The sequence below is a fragment of the Zeus faber genome, assembly GCF_960531495.2.
Source record: "Zeus faber genome assembly, chromosome: 20".
In the NCBI taxonomy this organism is placed as follows: domain Eukaryota; kingdom Metazoa; phylum Chordata; class Actinopteri; order Zeiformes; family Zeidae; genus Zeus; species Zeus faber.
Window position 1 is genome coordinate 24,807,345 of NC_137207.1, and position 6,072 is coordinate 24,813,416.

Below are 6,072 nucleotides of genomic sequence, written 5' to 3' on the forward strand. Positions count from 1 at the left end.
ATGTATTGACATCACACCAGCTACTGTAGTGTGTGTGTGTGTGTGTGTGTGTGTGTGTGTGTGTCTGTGTCTGTGTGTCTGTGTGTCTGCCTGCGTGTGTGTGTGCGCGCGCGTGTGTGTGTGTGTGTGTGTGTGTGTGTGTGTGTGTGTGTGTGTGTGCTCCACCTCTGATTAGCATGTTGTTAACATGTTTACAAACATTTTCAGAGGAACTTCCTAATTAGAGCAATTTACAGCCCTGCTTGTTACACACACACACACACACACACACACACACACACACACACACACACTCCAGCAGCCGTTGTGGTGTCAATGGATGAGATGATGGTTGAACATAATGTAGCGATAATAATCAACACCTTTATCCAACTGCTCTTTATGAGATTATAGTGTGTGTGTGTGTGTGTGTGTGTGTGTGTGTGTGTGTGTGTGTGTGTGTGTGTGTGTGTGTGTGTGTGTGTGTGTGTGTGTGTGTGTGTGTGTGTGTGTGTGTGTGTGTGTGTGTGCATGCGTGCATGCAAGCGTGTGTGCTTGCGTGTGCCTGGTGTTTGTCTTATATTCCCTTGTGTGCTGTGTTGCGCAATGATGATGCAGTGACGACTCTGTGACCAAATACAGTTTTCAGAGCTCTGGAGAAATGCAGCATTACTTGCGACTAACACAAGTTACAATTTTCCGAGTTCCCATGAAACGCAGCATCAGCTCCTGCTGTCTCTCGTCTCGATCCGGCGCAGCTCCTGCGCAAAGCAACCAATACACAACAATGGAGTCGAGACCGGCTAGACCATCCTAACCCCGCGCATGATGTTGAAGAAAACATGATTCATCAGACCTCCACCTCCGCCCATTGCTCCATGGTCCAGTTGTGACGCTCACGTGTCCATTGTAGGAGCTTTCAGGGGTGGACAGGGGTCAGCGTGGACACTGTGAGCTCCCACACGCAGCAAGCTGCCATGCACTGTGTTCTACACCTTTCTATCACAGCAACATCCACTTCTTCACCACTTTGTGCTACAGTAGTTCTTCTGTGGGATCCAACCAGACGGACTAGACTTCACTCCCCACGTGCATCAATGAGCCTTGGGCCCATGACCCTGTCGCCTGTTCACCGCTCGTCCTTCCTTGGATACTTTTGGTAGTAACCACTGCAGAGCGGGAACAGCCACAAGAGCTGTGCTTGTGGAGATGCTCTGACCCAGTCGTCCAGCATCACAATGTGCTCCTTGTCAAAGTGGCTCAGATCCTTACGCTGCTTCAACACATCAACTTCAACAACTCACTCTTCACTTGCTGCCACAAATAATAATAACATAAAACACTATATATATAATAATAATATATAACATTATATATATAATAATAATATATAACACTATATATAATAATTATATATAACACAATATATATAATAATAATATATAACACTATACAATATATAATAATAATATATAACAGTATCTATATATATATATAACAGTTTATTATTTTCTTCTTCTTTCAGCTGCTCCTGTAATAAATAAGACTATATATATATATATATATATATATATATATAAATATATAATTATATATAACACTATATATATAATAATTATATATAACACTATATTTATAACTGTTATACTGTATATATTTCTGTGTGGGGCAGTCATATTGGCTGGCAAATTTTTTCCATGAAGTTGACTTGATTGGAATGTGAAGTGTGTTTGGCCACATAGCACACACACACACACACACACACACACACACACACACACACACACACACACACACACACACACACACACACACACACACACACAGGCCAGAGCTTTTCATTACAGTTCATGTTCAGCTTGTCTCTGTGATAAAGATGTTTATATTAAGAATAATTTTACACAAGTTTAATATTCAGCCTCAGGCATGCAGGGAATAGAACCCCCAACCCTGCACTGCTAGTGCCTTGCTCACTGAGCTGTTCTCTCCCTCAATCAGCTCAAAGCTCATGACAACGTCTGTCATGTAGCTGCACGTCACATAGACAGGCTGTGTGTGTGTGTGTGTGTGTGTGTGCGTGTGTGTGTGTGTGTGTGTGTGTGTGTGTGTGTTTTTGTGTGCGTGCGTGCGTGTGTGTGTCAGGAATCTGACAGCTGAGGAAATTCCAACCCTTAAGTCAAAAATGTCTAGAGTCCTGCCCCCCCACCCTGTCTCTCTGTCTCTCTCTCTCTCTCTCCATCTCTGTCTGTCTCTCTCTCTCTCTCCCTCTGTCTCTCTCTCTCTCTCTCTCTCTCCATCTCTCCCTCTCCCTCTCTGTCTCTCCATCTCTCCCTCCCTCTCTGTCTTGCTCTCTCTCTCTCTCACCCTCCCTTTCGCCCTCTCAATCCATCTCTCCCTCTCTCACTCTCTCTCCCCCTCTCTCTGTGTCCATCTTGTTTTTAACATTGTAAAAGAAAGTGTTAGACTGATGGACAGAACAGTGAAATTTGTTTAGCAAATAACAAAAATCACCATGCCTGCCCCTCATCCAGTCCGTCTCTCTCTCTCCCTGTCTGTCTCTCTCTTCCTGTCTGTCTCCCTGTCTGTCTCTCTCTCCCTGGCCGTCTCTCTCTCTCCCTGTCTGTCCGTCTCTCTCTCTCTGTCTCGCTGTATGTCTCTCTTTTCCGGTCTGTCTCTCTCGCTTCTGGTCTTTCTCTAATCTTGTCTCTAGTCTAGTCTAGTCTGTAGTCCATCTCCCTGTCTGTCTTCTCATCCTTCCAGTGTGTTGTTCTGTCCATCAGAACCCGTCTCACACACAGAGTGATTTTAAAAAGTTATTATCAGGCTCTTCCCATGGGTGGGGTGGGGGTGGGGGTCGATGATGTTTATGTTATTTATGTAGGTCACACTTACCATGTCAATTATCACATTTTGTGTGTGTGTGTGTGTGTGTGTGTGTGTGTGTGTGTGTCTACCAGCTTGTTCCAACAGCTCTATCAGTTTGTCCACGAGGGGGCTCCAGTTTGTTGTGCAGCGAACTTGCCGCAACAATAATGCTACGTTTGTGTTGTCTCCTTGCTCCTGGACTGTCTCCTAGCTCCTAGATTGTGGCCTATACTGTCTCCTAGCTCCTACACAGTCTCCTAGCTCCTAGACCGTGTCCTACACTTGGGCTGAAGGATTAATTTAATTCAAACCGACATTGCAATGAAATAGAACTAAACTTTCAACTCGTAAAAAATTAAGTGGCTATTTAAAGTGTTATCTAAAATGAAATAAAACATTTTAATGTTTAGTCTCCATGCTCCTAGACTGTGTCCTAGACTGTGTCCTAGCCTCTAGACTCTGTCCTAGCTCCTAGACTGTCTCCTAGCTCCTAGACTGTGTCCTAGACTGTGTGCTGGCTCGTAGATTGTGTCCTAGCTCCTAGACTGTCCTAGACTGTCTCCTAGCTGCTATACTGTGTCCTAGACTGTGTCCTAGTCCCTAGACTGTGTCCTAGACTGTGTCCTAGCTCCTAGACTGTCTCCCAGCTCCTAGACTGTGTCCTAGACTGTGTGCTGGCTCGTAGATTGTGTCCTAGCTCCTAGACTGTCCTAGACTGTCTCCTAGCTGCTATACTGTGTCCTAGACTGTGTCCTAGTCCCTAGACTGTGTCCTAGACCGTGTCCTAGCTCCTAGACTGGTCCTAGCTACTAGACTGTGTCTTAGAGTGTCTCATTAGATCCTACACTGTGTCCTACCTCCTAGCTGTTTAAATAAAAATAATATAAAACCTTTTACCAAAACCATCACACTGCTCAGTATGTGTGACTGTGCCATTAGTGTATGTGTGTGTGTGTGTGTGTGTGTGTGTGTGTGTGTGTGTGTGTGTGTGTGTGTGTGTGTGTGTGTGTGTGTGTGTGTGTGTGTGTGTGGTTATAGTCTAATTTGTCACCTTTTACTGGGTGTGAAGTGTTGACCGCCTGACAGACAGGCTGTCACAGCAGACAGACAGAGTGAGAAAGTAATGAAGTGACTGTGAGACAGGAAGACAGAGAGACAGGGAGGGAAGGAGGGAGGGAGAGAGGGAGACAGGGAGGGAGAGAGACAGGGAGACAGGGATGGAGAGAGATAGGGAGGAGGGAGGGAAAGAGGGATAGAGAGAGACAGTGAGGGAAGGAGAGAGACAGACGGACAGTTTTAATGTTTTAATGCCTTGCTGATGAGCACTCATCATGAGCCACAGTCTGACTTCTTTGGTTCCTTCCTTCGTTGTCATTTGGACTAAAATCAGTTTTAATAAAAAAAAAAAAAGACAACCATAATTATATTATTTTTCTTCTTCTTCTTCTTCTTCTTCTTCTTCTTCTTCTTCTTCTTCTTCTTATTATTATTATTATTATTATTATAATGATAATAATAATAATTATTATTATTATAATACACATTATTATTATTATTATTATTACTATTATTATTATTACATGTATCAGCTAGTCCAAATGGTTGTGCATTTTATATATTTTATCGACCATTAATACAAATAATAATACATTTATTATATTACACAAAACTACTCCTCTCCTCCTCTCCTCTGCTCCTCCTCTCCTCTCTCCCTTTTCCTCCTCCTCTCTTCTCCTCCTCCCACTTCTCCTCCACTCTGACACATGATTACACACATACTGATGGTGTTGCTATGGTGATAATTAAAACAGCCACTAGAGGATTGTTATTGCTATGGCAACAGCCGAGGAAGTGTGGGACGGTTCAAATGCATCTAATGTAGGAGGAGAGGGGGAGGAGAGGAGAGAGGAGGAGAAGAGAGGAGAGGATAGGAGGGGAGATGAGAGAGTGGGAGGATAGGAGAAAGAGGAGAGGGGGAGGAGAGGAGGAAGAGAGGAGAGAGGGGGGAGAGGAGAGGAGAGAAGGAAGAGAGGAGGGGAAAGGAGAGAAGGAAGAGGAGATGTTTGGAATGTTGTATTAGATGAAGAGTGAATAGAAACAGTTTATATTAATATATATAATTATATTAATCAGTTTTCTGGACTCTCTCACACACACACTCACGCACACACTCACACGCACACACACATACTCATGCGCACGCACTCGCACACAGGCACGCATGCACACGCACACACAGTCACACACATACACGCACGCATGCACGCATACACACACACACAAAGTGGCTTGAAGATATTAAAGGCATAATAATTCTGGCCTCATTAAAAATACTTTTTATCTTCTCTCTCTCTCTCTCTGCATATGGAGAGTGAGAGAGAGAGAGAGAGAGAGAGAGTATATAAGTATATTCTAACATTGAGAACATATTAAATATTAAATATTACATATTAACTGGGTCCTTTTGGTTCAAAGTTGACACAGCGTCCATAAGCTTCATTATTTGGCCAAGCCAAAATAACTTTATTACTAAAATACAATTTTTAACACATTCCAACCTTTATCTGAGAAGTAGAGATGTTTAAATCATGTTAAATTGAAAAGTACAGATATTTAAATTTTAAATATTTCAAACATAGAGCATTAAAAGTCTCAGAGTGAATATTCTTATATTGAAAAATGTTGTGCTGCTAGTTTCTGTTTTTTAACGTCTTCATTTTTAGACGGTCAGCTGGTTTGGTTCTCTGCTGTCTCTGCTGTCTCTGGTGTCTCTGGTGTCTCTGGTGTCTGGTTTCACTGGTGTCTTTGGTGTATCTTGTGTCTCTGGTTTTACTTGTGTCTCTGGTATCACTGGTGTCTTTGGTATCTCTGGTGTCTCTGGTTTCACTGGTGTGTCTGGTGTCTCTGTTGTCTGGTATCACTTGTGTCTCTGGTATCGCTGGTGTCTTTGGTGTCTCTGGTGTCTCCGGTTTCACTGGTGTCTCTGGTTTCTCTGGTGTCTCTGGTGTCTTTGGTGTCTCTGGTGTCTTTAATGTCTCTGGTGTCTTTGGTGTCTCTGGTGTCTTTAATGTCTCTGTTGTCTCTGATTTCACTGGTGTCTCTGGTGTCTCCGGTGTCTTTGGTGTCTCTGGTGTCTTTAATGTCTCTAGTGTCTCAAGTGTCTCTGGTATCTTTGGTGTCTCTGGTGTCTTTAATGTCTCTGGTGTCTCTGGTTTTACTGGTGTCTCT